Below are 14,369 nucleotides of genomic sequence, written 5' to 3' on the forward strand. Positions count from 1 at the left end.
TGTGGTAGCTGCAAACCCTGAGGACGCTTGGGGTGCTTGCTGCTACAGGCACACAGAGTCCAGTTCACCTTAAGTCCTTCACAGTCTCTGTTCCCAGGAAGTCAAGGCTTAACAAAGCCACAAACAGGTTCATCCAAAGTACCCACATCACAGTCATGCTTCCTCAGTCTTTCAACATCTCTGGCTGGCCCTCAGAAATCCTTAGCAGCTCCAGCTGGCCCTCAGACTCAGCAGAAGTTTCATCTGGTTCCCAGAATAAAAATCACTTCATCCAGGTTCTCCAAATAAAAATCATTCTCTCCAGCCTGGGGGAGCAGGGAGGAGGAGCTTTCCTGCTTTCCTCTTCAGCCTCCCTGGTGACAGCAGCTTCTGCCTCCATGGATCTTGCTCCAACAAGATCTGTCTCTCCCTCTGTGGGTTTTTTCTTGTATATACACAGCATTAGCTTCCTGTTCATCCAACCCCTTCCTGTTACATCAACAACAGGGCTTCATACCTTCTGTTTCTTTAACAGGGGCTTGATTAATTCCTAAGTGCTAAGTACCTGTTACCTTTGCCAATACAAAGGTATCAAATTACATTACTATTACATATGTAGAACCTTTATTGGATTATATACCATCTTGGGGGGGATGATGGGGGAAGAGAGAGAGGGGGAGAAAATTTAGAACTCAAAAACTGGTGGAAATAAATGTTGTAAAACTAAAGATAAATAAATTTTAAAGGGAAAAAAATTTTAAAAGAGACTCTATTTTTCCTCATACTGGACAAGGATAGTGCCATGATCCTCCTGGCTGCTACAATTCTTTTTTTTTTTGCCTTTTTTTTGGAGGGCAATTGGGGTTAAGTAACTTGCCCAAGGTTACACAGCTAGTTTTTTTGTGTGGGTATTAAGTGTCTGAGGCCAGAACCAAACTCAGGTCCTCCTGACTCTGGGGCCAGTGCTTTACTCACTGTACCACCTGGCTGCCCCACCTGCTACAATTCGAATCACCTGACTTTTGGAATTAAATAATTTTGAAGTTTCCAGGAAGAACTATAATATCAGGATGAGTTGAGTCCCATGAATCAGATAAATTACTATGTCTCAGTCAAAGTGAAAGGAGTAACTATGAAGTAGTGTGGAACCTGAGGTACAAAATTTTGAAGGAAGAAGACTAGAAATACAACAGTAATTAAACTTATTAATAAAGGATAGAAGGGGGGTCACTAGGTGGTGCAGTGAATAGAGCACTAGCGCTGAAGTCAGGAGGACCTGAGTTCAAATCTGGTGTTAGACACTTAACACGTAATAGCTGTGTGACCTTGGGCAAGTCACTTAATCCCAATTGCCCTGCATTCCCTCCTCCAAAAAGCAAAAAAAAAAAAGATAGAAGGAAATAACCATCCAGTAGAAGACCTTAAAGAGTATATAGAAGAGACATAAATACAAAGTAGTATTGCAGCACCTAGTACAACAGTTTCCTGAAGGATGCTCCTCTACTCTTTTATAATCAAGATCTACAAACCAGGGAAGAGACTGAAGAAAGTATGTTGCAGACAGGATGGTGGAGTTCAGGAGAATAGAACTAAAAAATGTAGGAAACATTTAAATTACATTGACCACCCAAAGCCTCCCTTCATAAATGTCTCAACTGTCTGTCCTCAACTTCTGAAGGAAACAGACTTCATCCAACCATGAAAGTTTTAGAAGACAGAAAAATCTGAAGCAAGGACATAATAGTGCTGGGCTTTCAGAAAGCAAAGGATTGATGTTAAGCAAAATTTCAAAAAGGACATAGAAAAATTAGAAGAGCAATTAAAACAAACAAACTTATTGGAAAGAAAAGATGAAAAAGGATATATGTGTATATGTATATATGTATGTATGTACGTGTATATATATACATAATGTAATATGGATAAGAACATTACAAAAAGAAAAAAGAAACAGCTAAATTATCTGAGAAAAATAAACTTATTATACTTAGTTCTAAAAAAAAACATAAAAATTTTAAGCAATTCCAGGAACCACCAGAACAACTAAGATGGATAAGTAATCAAAGAATTAAGTAAAAATGGCAAAGAAATAAGAGCAGAATTTTGAGTTCTTACAGTAAAAAAATCAGCAAATGTAGTCAAAGACTAGTGTGTTTAGAACCAAAGAGATATTCCTTTCAAAACAGTATTCCCTCTCAAAAAAATTGCATAATTAGAACACAAAAGATAGACACATAAGGAAAAAAAATGAAGCTATTTTTAAAAATTGGAAGAACACATACACTTTACAAAACAAGAATATTAGACAAGGGGGGCAGCCCTAAAATCAGGGAGACCTGAGTTCAATTTTGACCTAAAACATTTACTAGTTGTATAACCCTGGGCAAGTCACTTATCCTTGATTGCTTGAAAAATTATTAAAAAGAAAAAAGTCAGTAAAGAAATAGTCTAATTATTATAAATCTTTCAGAAAAACTTCATGGAATTAAAACTTGAATGCCCTGTTTCTCAAAATCAAGTAGAGCATTTTCCTACATATATTTGAAAAAGAAGATAACACCAAACCAAGAGAATCAACAGAAGACCCAGTAAGAAATACAAAATATAAAAATCCAAGCAATATTGTAGTCAATAGCTGTGTGACCCTTAACCTTAATTGCCACAAAAAAGCCCAAACTTTAAAATATATAAAATATATGGATATTAAATTATGAGGACAAACACAAGTCTTATAAAAGTATAAGAACAAAACACCCTTGAAAGAAATAGAAACAGATAGTTTGAAAAATATTAACTATATATGTTTAGAATCACTTTAGACCACATTAATATAATAAAAATTCCAATATTATCTATCAGTTTACAAACTTAAATCTACACTACTCAAACTATCAAGATAATATTCCATAGAACTGGCAAAAAGCATAACAAAACTTATTTTGAGCAAACTATTTAGAATCTCAAGAAAAATAAGCAGAAAAAGAGCAAATGAAAGAGACTTATCAGATCTGAAAAAAATTATATTGAAGCAATAATTATTAAAATTACTGCTTAAACTGTTTAAACCAAAAGAATAGAAAATCAAAGGAACAGAACAGGTAAGAAAGAAATCTAAATAAATGAAAAAAATAGCCAAGTATTTTGCAACATAAATGTCTGGGGAAAGGATGCCCTTAACTAACAAGAACTTCTGGGAAAACTAAAAAGCAGTTTGACAGAAATTAAATTCATATCAGCAATTCTTACCATATACTATAATAAGCTCAAAATGGATCTACATCCTGAAATTTAAAAAAAGAGTAACAGTATAAACATTTTTAGAAGAGAATTATAAAGAGAACTTTATAATATTTAAAATATAACTAGGGGGAGAAATTTTGACCTAAAAAGGCACAAAGAAGACCACTTTGGTCACATAAAATTAAAAAGCTTTTGAATTAACAAAGTCAATTAATATAGAAATAGAAGAAAAACAATAGAATGAGGAAAGTGCATAAAATATCAGCAATAAAAATCTAATATAAAAACATATTGGGAATTGCCACAAATCTTTGATATCCACTGTCATTCCCTAAGACATAAATGGCAAAAGGATTTGAACAATTTTGAAAGAATTATAAATAACTACATGAAAACTCCTTCTAAATCATGAATAAAATAAATGCCAGCTGAAAGAACTACATGGCTTTACTTTGCATCATGTAGACCAAATAGAACAAGTATAATCCCTCTCCCATATGACAGTACTTCAAGTACTTGAAGACTTCTATTGCATTTCACTTTAATCTTCTCTGCTTTAGCCTCTGTCATGCTGTTAAATAGGTGGTGCAGTTGATAAGGTGATAGATATGGAGTAATGTCTAGTCAAATCCAGTCTTAGGTACTTACTACCCATTTGACTCTGGGTAAGTCATTTCACCTTTGTCTGCCTCAGTTTCTTGATCTCTAGAATAAAGATCATAATAGCACCTACCTCCCAGGATTGTTATGAGGATCAAATGAGGTAATATTTATAAAGTACTTTGCAAACCGTAAACACTGTATAAATATTAGACATCACTATCTTGTCCATTAAGCACGCCCATTTCTTCAACAACTATTTATATGCAATGACTTCTTATCTCCTTATAAATCCTTATTACCTTCTTCTGGATACACTCAAGCCTGTAATTAAACCATCAAAATAGCAGAGCTAATAGTTCATATGTGCAAAATAGAGCAGAATTACCACCTCCCATATACTTTTTAATTAGAGATATTGTTGGATATGCAGTAGAAAACAGATAAGATCCTTTAAAATTAGTAATATCATTGCATACCCACAATATCTTTAAGTCATTATTACTAAATCATATTATCATTATTTTGGTAACAATTAAAATGCATTACACCTTATGATTTTCAAAGACTTTCTCCACAATAAACCCAGCAAAGTAATGTAAATATTATCATCTCTATTTAATAGTTGAGGGCAAGAAGTCACATTTCCTTTTCTGACAAAGTTAATAGCTTCCATGGATATTATATGCCTGAATTTTAGCAAGGAATTCAACAAAATTACTTATATATCCTGGTAAACAAGATTTAAAAAGATACAGACTTTACTAACAAACCATTAGATAGATTCAGAAGCCACTGACCAACCTGGAGATAGGAAGGGCCTTCTATTGAAGTGTATAAACTTTGATTTGACATTGGTCTACCTAAAACTTTTGTCAGTCACTTGAATAAAGACAGAAATGACCAGTATAATAAATTTGTAATTGATTAAATTACCCAAATTAATTAAATAATTTGAGAAATTAAATCAACCAAACTTCACCTAGATTTTTCTTCTCTCTCTTATCCCACCCTAACCCTACACAAACCTTGGGTTGTACTGGCAAATTCCTAAAGAAAAACACCAGTCCTGAACATGTTTTCTGCTTCTCTTAAATTTTCTGTGTAAAGCAAGCAAGAGAAAAAGTGAAAAGCCAGTCAATTGAACCTGCAAGCACTTCTTTCAGTAGCCACAATACAGTGGAAACCTATTCAATGTGCTGTCTGGGCTTCACCTTCATTCTATTCTGCCCTGGTACTGCAATGCTATTCTTTGTCCCTATACTATTCTTTTCACTATACTTCAATAAACAATTACAGGGAGACAGACTTCAATTCAATATAAAGAAAACCTAACTAACAACCAGTGCTCACTACAAATGTAATGGACTACCTTTGAAGATGTCTATAAATGGAATTCTTCAAAACTGTTGTCAGCATATGTTTTGTGTGAGCTATGAACTAGACAACCTCTGAAATTCCTTCTAACTTTGACATTATTTGATTCTGGGATAAAACTGATGATAAATTTGAACAATACTATATATAGAAATCCTTTTCTAAAGCCCTATTCACATATTACCCTAAATTGGACATAATCATGGTTATGCCAGTAGAAACTAAACTCTAGAAATTTCAAACAAAGCTAGAAAGGCTTTGAGAATGATTCAATAACTAATTGTGTGTCCCCAAGGATCCAAAGGAAGTGTCAAGAAACTCATCACTAGAAGATTGAGTTTTTCAAGGGCAGAGGCTATCTTTTGCTTGTCTTTGTGTCTCCAGTGCTTAGCACAGTACTGAGGACAAAGTATAAGCTTAATAAATGCTTATTGATTGACTGACGAAATTTTTGGTCATGACAATGAAAACCAACTACTAAGACATGAAATGGCCATGATTTGCATCAGAAGAGAGAGCTCCCACATTGATGAACTCATAGTTTTTTTTTTTTAATTATCAAAATATATACAGCAAAGGATACTTAACATAAAAAAGCATCTTTTTCCTCAATAAAATTTTTCTTGCATAAATTACCTGTGTGAATTGATCTGCTTATGTAAATAGTATATATGTTTTGATACATCAATTTTCTCTAGAATTTTTTGTTCCATTTATGATCCATGAAACTCTAGAGATGGATAATGTTCTCCCTCAAAAGTTTTAGTGGATATGTTAATTGATATCTGTTTTCTCATCACTGTACATCACCCAAATGTTGCACTGGGTTTGGGTTAAGAAGTATAGAAAATTGGGGCAGCGAGGTGGAGCAGTGAGTAAGAGCACCGGCCCTGGAGCCAGGAGGACCCGGGAGCAGTTCCAGCCTCAGATATTTAACACCCACACACACACACAAAAACTGGCCATGTAACCTTGGACAAGTTACTTAACCCCAATTGCTTTAAAAAAAAAAAAAAGTATAGAAAATGATGTAGATCTAAAGACCTTCTTCACAAAATTTAAAGTCTTCTTCTTCAGAGAATGAAACTTCTGGTACAGACTATACAGGGCTCTTTATAGCCACCTGCTTAAGTGTAGAAAATGATACCAGCTCCTATACACATTCTGGACTACTATAGGAAGCTGTGCCTAATGGGGATGGGATCTGAACCCTAAAAGGAAAAGACCATGTCTTTGGGATCTGGAACCCAAAAAGTAAAAGCCCTTGGACTTTCCCATTAGGCCCAGGTTCCTGGACTTCACCTGGGGCAATCATCCCTTTCCAGTTAATTAACTTCTGTTTCATTGTCTGCAACTGGCCCCAACCTGGACCACCACTCCTTAATTCCATATAGACCCTTTCTCTGTTCCCACAGTATTGTGTATTGAAGAGCCATCTTGCCTCCATGAAAGTACTCAGATTCCCTAAAAGTCTGGCCAATATGGTGAATTTTTAGAATCACACTCACCTTCTATCAGAGTTCTAATAAACCTTGTCTTTGGCTAAAGGAAAACTTGGGTTGAATTCATTCTGGCAGCACCTGTGTGTCACTATTTTGGGTTCCCAGCACCCCTAAACCTCAACATTCCCACTTACAGGGAGATGAAGAAATGTTCAGAATCCTTTCTCCCTTTGTAACCAGAGGTGACCAAATAAAATAAAGGAAAATGTACCTTCATTCCCATCTTGCGTCACTGACTCTAACTGGAAGTCAAAGAAAAGTTAGGGTTGAAGCTAGGGTTATTGAGCAAAAATATAGATGGATGTGCACAATGGGAAGGAGCTAGTCAATCATATATAGTCAACACTTAAATATGTGCCCCAATGAAGGGGAGCATGATATGGACAATCCAAATGAGATCATCCAAAATAATTTTGGCCTATATGCATTGATAGGGAAGAATTTGAAAGTTTGAAAATGCATTCAATCCCTTAAAACCCAATAAATGATGGACATGAAAGGCAGACCAGAAATCTGATTGATGATGAGGATAGTCAGTCTGACATTAAATATTACTATAAATAATTCACAAATTTGATAAACCATGGTCTGGATAATTAAGAATGGATTTTAAAAATATTATAATAGCTCACAGTTTTGTGGAATTTTGTGGTATGTAAATAAATCATTTTACCTATGTTATCTCTTTTGATCCTCTGCTACTGTATCAAGTACTAGTTCTCTAGGGAGGGATGATAACTCTATGGCATGCAGAAACATTTGGTTTCCCTGTCTTGTTTATTTCTGACCATTTTTTTTCCTTATTATTAATGCCTTCCCTGAGATGCAACGTGGTTAAGGAGGAGGGAAATACCCATCAGTTAATGCTATTAGTAACATCTCTGATCAGAATTTTAATGTGAGAAGTTGAAAGTGATAGCCAAAATAAGGTTTGGAGATAGTGTTTAAATTCCAGTGATTTATGTTATCACTATGGAGAACCAATTGGTTGTATATCTTGGAGGAAATTTTTAAAATTTAGATAATGTGTTAATTGGCTGAATATTGTCCAAAAAAGAGAATTTTGGGGAGAACTCCTTTTCAAGAGTTTTTCCAAGTTCCTTTTCACTGTGTAATTTTCATATACTTTCTGTAGTTGATGATGTGCCCTAACTCCCACTTTAACAACACCAGCAGCAAATATATCCCTTTCACCAGCCATTTACTCTTTTTTGTTTCATACTTATGCTATATTGCTAATTTTTCTATTATCCATGCACTCAACTTCAACCATAGCATATGCATAAACATAGCTGTTTGTTTTCATAATGAGATACTAACTTTGGTAATCATTTAAAAATCCAATTAAACGGCAAACAAAAGAAAGCCCATCCATTATTGTTTTAGCATTTCAGTGCACTGATGAAGAATATATAGCTCTGCAGGGAGCATGGGGGATATCATTTACTTCCATTTTTCCCCCAATAAAACATGTAATATATAGTGACTATAATATCTCCACTTCTTTTAAGCCATTTGAGTAATACTGAATTGTTAGGCAGATTTTTTTTCCCAGGCTCCCCTTTTCAGTTGCATTCCAAAGGTGCAAAAATAATCCTGTCACAACAGAGAAGAAGAGCTTATAAAGATGCTTTAAAAGCCTTATCACCAGGAAACAGTGCACAGTGTATTGTGTAATATGGTGTCTTAAAATACTACTGCTTACCTCCTCATTGATGCTGCTACAATATTTACATAACACTGCTAACTAATTCTTCATTTTGTAGGTTATTTATCCCTTTTCTGGGAGTCTGCCTTCCCAGCACATTTAATATTAGTGAATTGAGGTATTGTTTTTTTTTATTATTTCTGCCTACAGTTCAGTAGCTGTGTGTGAGTTTCTGTGTGTTAACATGTGTGTATGTGTGTGTGTGTGTGTGTGTGTGTGTGTGTGTGTGTGCCCTCCTGTATGTCTCCTCATTTCTTGAACTATTGACTTAGGCAGGATTCGTGTTTCTTGTTATTCAGGGGTAAAGGATGGAGGAGTTGGAGGAGGTCTCTTGTAGGACAATGTCTTGGCCAGGCATCATGAGGAGTTGTTTATATATTCCGGATGGGCTATTTCAGAACCAGTAAAGGGGTGGGAAGTGTGGGGGGGAGGAGGGAGTTGGGGAGAAGAGGGAGAGAGGAAAAAATAAAATCAAAGGAGCTGTTTTGGTTCAGAGGAATGGTTGTCCTGGGAGTAAAAAGTAAAAGTTAAATCCAATATTTTAGAAAGTACTTCAGCAAGAAGACATTTTTAGTACAATGTAAGATATTTCAGGGGCTAGGAAAAAATTATTTGAAGCACTAAATATTTCAGGGACTCTCTGGGTGGAATACATTTTTAAACCCTAGGCTAGATGGGTTTTGCTCACATTTCATGAGGTAGAGCTAATTCAAATCTGAAGAAATCACACTTTGGGGTAATCAAGCAGCCCTCACTGGTAAACAAGCATAAAGTATACTTTGCTATACCTGGTTTGGAACCTGAAGGTCAATCTAGTCAAAGAGGTTAGGGTCTCTGAGTCCCCTCACAAGCCCTTGCAGGCTCTGTTAAGCCTGTTTTCCCATTAATCTTCCTGAATGTGTCTGCTGTTATAACAAACTGCCTTAGGCTTGGATTCACATAGCCTTCCAATGCACTTAGCAGGTCCACTTCACACATAAGCCAGCTTGTCAAGAAGTAACCAACAATGCCTTGGCTCATACTCACACCCTGATCTGTTCAGCTTAAATGCCTCACTTCTCAAACATATCTCACTTCTTACAGCTTGGGGAAAAAGAAGTTTGAAGGTCACTTCCAAGTTGGATGCTCCAGCATGGTTGCCAATAATTCCCCAAGCAACTTGAGAACCAGATTTTTCAGTCATAGGGCTGCCAAGCTACCATGGCTGCTTTGAAAATTGCTGGGGCCAAAAGGAAAGAAATAAATGCCAACAACATTTTCCTAAGGGGTTAATATTTAAAGTTTTAGAGGTTCTATAAAACTGTAAGATTTTCTTTATGTACTAACCCTGCCACATATATATGAAATGCCAACGTACTTTTTTCCTATGTTGAAAACAAAACCATGAAATCACGAACTTGAATTGTCAAAGCCATTCCATGATTATTCCAAAATAAAAATAACTCCATCACTGAATGTCAGTTTGACCTCCTGATGCAGCTAAATATTAAAGCTATGAACCATATATGAAAATGTCTATATTCCCAGAGCCATGGGAAGCACCGACGGCCAGGTCCTGCCAGACTCAGGAATTTTTCCGGGGCCACCCCGGGCTGCAGGTGTGCCCTGGCGGGGCCAAGGTAAGGTGCAGACTGACAGGCCATGAATTGCCCAGCTGACTTTCAGACCTCCAGGCCTATACCAGTGGTAAGAAGTATCAGTGGCTGATGAGAACCACTGAGACCTTTGACTATGAAGACTTTGAGCCACACATCGTTCCCAGCACCAAGAATCTGCACCAAATGTTCTGCAAATTCACCCTTTGGCATATCAACAGACTTCCAGAGCACATCCTACTTCATGTCCAGGGCCAGCACTACCAAAAGGCTCTGCACAAATATGAAGAGTGTCAGAAGCAGGGTGTGGAATGTGTTCCTGACTGCTTGCTGCAAAAGAGACGGGAAGTCTTGACTGATGGTGACCGGCAGCCCCGAACAAAGAGGGATTTCTGGAAGCCTCAGTCCAGTGATGAAGAAGATGAGAGTGAGGAGAGCATGAGTGACTTATACCCACCTGAGCTGTTCACTGAGAAGAACCCAGGTGAGAATGGAGATGTCACAAGGAACTCCTTGACAGACAGTAGAGACAATGATACACAGCTTTCAAGAGAATGGCATAATGAGTAGAGGAGAGAAGATGGAGGTGGACGGGCCAGCATGCACTAAGAGGACAAAGAAGCTGGCTTTGATGAAAAAGCTCAAGAATCGCCTCCGAAAACCCAAGCACTTGAAAAGAGGAGCAGAAACTAAGTAATTTTTTGTGTGATTGAAATAATAAAGTTGATGAAGAAAAAAAAATGTCTATATTGACCAGACCAGATCATACTCTACTTCTTTTTAAAGATTTGTCATGTTTTAATCAATTTGATTTTGAATGATAAAGGCTAACACATCATTTCTTAGCTTCTGCCTTAGAAATTGTTAGAGTTCAAGTAGCATCTTCTATGAAAATGAATGATCTTAGGTAAAGGGGGGATATGGAGTTGTAGTAGTAGTAGTAGTAGCAGCAGCAGCAGCAGCAGCAGCAGCAGCAGCAGCAATCTATTGATAATACCTAATATATCTTGAAGAGCTCTATGAAGTAGATGCTAATTGAAATTTTGCAGATGAGAAAACTGAGTCTGGGAGGTTAAATGACTTTTACAGGGCCATATTCCTAATAAGTAAGTATCTGAGGTAGGATTCAAACTCAAGTATTCCTCACCCTAAGCCCAGGCCTCTGTTCACTATACTACAAATTTAAAGGTTAATCAAAATATGGCACAAAGAATCCAAGATGGACTATTTCCTTTTTGTGGCAAGTGGAATTTGTTGCCCCTCAAAAATATTTTAGATGATTTATGTTGATATTTTTCAAATTACTTGAATAAAAATGATTGGATGTCTCTTCAGTTATTGTACACACTCATATTTTGTACTATTTTGAGAAGATTCACATGGTTTAAAAAGCTTTATGTACTAGTTTTAAATTTACGTGGAGGACTTATAACATTGACTAAAGAGATTTAACTAATTTTAAATAGGTAAAACTTAGAATAAAGTACTTCCTTAATACTATGTTAGCTCTGGTACATCATTTTAGGAAACACATTAATGATATCAAAGAAACCTAAGCTGATTTTATCTATTTTTTCTTATCTTATCAAGTGGTAGAATATATCATTCTTAAATTGATAAATAAATTTCACACTATGAATTTTCTCTGACGGTACATATTATACTCTGAGTGCTTGGTAAATGTTACATAACAATGATGACACAAACATATACACACATGCACAATACATGTGTGTATGGAGAGAGAGAACATGTATATGTGTGTATGTAGTATGTGTGTGTATGAGAGTGTGTGTATGTATGTGCATTTGGGATTATCTTGGCAAATCTGGATTGGTTTGCCATTTTCTTCTCCAGTTCATTTTATAAATGAGGAACTCAGGTAAACTGGGTTAAATTACTTTCCCAGGATCACAAAGCTAGTAGTAAGTGTCCAAGGCCAGATTTGAACTCATGAAGATGAGTCTTCCTGACTCCAAGTCTGGCACTCTATCCATCATACCATCTAGCTTCCCCCCACCATGTGTGTCTGTATACACACATATATACACACATACACATATGCATATACACACATGCATGTATAAATATGTATAATGTGTTATGTGTATACTATGTGTGTAAGTTTCTATATCTATATCTACCTATCTATATCCTAATTGACACTAGAGTATAATTAAATGACTACAATTCTGCTGAAATATTGATGATGGTTAATAGCTTAGTGGAATGGTAGTTTCATATGCATTGTGTTCACCTCTGAAGATTTGCCTTCTAATGTGGTTTAAGTTATGAAATAAGTAAAATGAGTTCTCTAATCTCAGTATAGTCCCAGTGGACATTTGCTAGCATTATCTAACTACTAAACAATTTAGCATCAAATGTGTTGCATAGATTCACAGTAGAATAGTAGTGGAGAGGAAGCAATTAATCTCTAGGTTGGGTGATTACTTATTTTCTTCCTCTCATCTAAAGGTAAAAATGTATTCACAACTGTCAATTGTTTGAGTAAGTAAGTCAATTACTTTGTCATCTTATTTTTCTAAAATAAATTGTGTGTGTGTGTCCATACCATTGGATTCCTTCTTGATCAGTGCAGGAGGATCAGTATAAATTTAAGTCTTGGATTTATAGGTTCACAGAATTCAGAGACCTAATGTTAGTTGGTAACAGAATCAGGGCCAAATTCAGGTCTTAGGATTATAGAAACCTGAATTAATAGCTGTAATTGACTTCAGAGTCCAATTGGTCCAACTGGATCTCTCCTTCAATACCTTCAATTTAGAGATAAGGAAGCAAGAAACTAAATAATTTGTTCAATGTTACCAAAACAATAAGTAGTAGAATTTCAACCCAGGTTATTTGACTCCATTACTCAGATGGCACTCAGAGACTAGAAGCAATTATATGTTGATATCTTGAGTCTGCATTCATAAGAAAATTCTGTCCCAGCATCCCACTTAACGACTTAATGATTTCTCTTCTTCCAGTGCATGAAATGGAATGGCACCTTAGAAAGGGTCACCTTCCTCCAAAATTCACTCATTTTGATTATAGTGACTCAGGTTCAACAGTAGAATTTTATTCTATGTTGGTCCAGATAAAGTGGATATAAGGCAATGTTGTATATAAAGTGAGCATTGACAAAATAAATCTATATTAAACTGGAGGGAGGGAGGAAAACCCATTTCAGGGTAATAGAATCATAGAAGTTGACCACAGATATCACCTAAGAGAACTTTCTACCCTATTAAAGAAATACCATCTAAGACAGCTCTCATTTATTGTTCATCCTTCATTTTCTAAGAGGACCAGCAACATTCTCATCTGCTCATTTCACGGGGTAATTATTCACATGCTTAGGGTAGACCTTGCCTTAACTTACCAACAGGTTTGAGGCCTGTCTGTTACCCTCAACCTGGTTTATCTCATCTGCTGAGATGGTTTTACCAGGGTGTGGCTGCTGCACATGCTACAGCTTCTTGGTCGTGTAGCAGCTCTAATGGAAGGGTATCTACATAGGCATTAATACTTCTAGAAACAAGTAGTCACTTTTTCAGAGTACCTCATATTTCACAACTGAATAACTCTAATTGTAAGGAAGTATTTCCTTGTAATTCCATAGGTCTTTGGTTTCACCAATTGAACAAGCATTACTAGCGCTGATCAAAATCCATCTATGCCTTTCTTTTCATTCTATTTGATTCAGTTTCTTGGATATCTGTGTAACACTCAAGCTTTGAGTCTGTTTATAGAGAAGAACCTCAAAAGCCATATAACCAAAACCCTTCATTTCACAGATTAGGAAATGGAGGCCCAGAAGGGTAAAGTAAATTGCCCATGTTCACACAGGTAGAAAGTGTTAGAGGCAGGATTCAAACTCAGATCCTCTGATTTCAGAGCCATTGTTCTTGCTACTACAACATTTCATTTATTTTAAAGTTTTCATTTGATTATAAGTGTAATCTTCACTTGCAAATATTCTAACATTCAAAAAGAAAAAGAAGACTGTGGTTAAAAAAAAACACTGAACTTCTGTTAGAGATAGTTTTTTTTTTAATCTACCTTTAGCAGAGAGGTGATGGACTAGATGTAAAGAAAGAGATACATAATTTTAGACATGACCAAAGGGTTGATTTGTTTCCTTGACTACATTTTTTTTACATGGGAGGGTGTAAATCCTGAGGGCTAAGGTGAGGTAGTGGGTAGTTACAGTAATTCAAAAACAAAAATAATCCTTCATTCTTGCTACTTAATTGCCCCACTTTTCTAATCTGCTATGACAGAGACCTCTTAGAGAGTTTTTAATGGTACATTTTTTCTCTAAGTCAAAACTTATTTTATAATCAACAAATAAGGGTCTTATGG

At 35.9% G+C, this 14,369-nt stretch overlaps 1 pseudogene; it reads left to right on the top strand.

Moving 5' to 3' along the window:
- The first annotated feature begins 9,937 nt into the window (after positions 1-9,937).
- LOC138175355 (surfeit locus protein 2 pseudogene) lies at positions 9,938-10,700 on the top strand (annotated as a pseudogene).
- Positions 10,701-14,369: the final 3,669 nt, after the last annotated feature.

The sequence above is a fragment of the Petaurus breviceps genome, unplaced genomic scaffold (genome assembly GCF_028583685.1).
Source record: "Petaurus breviceps papuanus isolate PSGF00001 unplaced genomic scaffold, PetGlider_PUasm1.0 77, whole genome shotgun sequence".
In the NCBI taxonomy this organism is placed as follows: domain Eukaryota; kingdom Metazoa; phylum Chordata; class Mammalia; order Diprotodontia; family Petauridae; genus Petaurus; species Petaurus breviceps.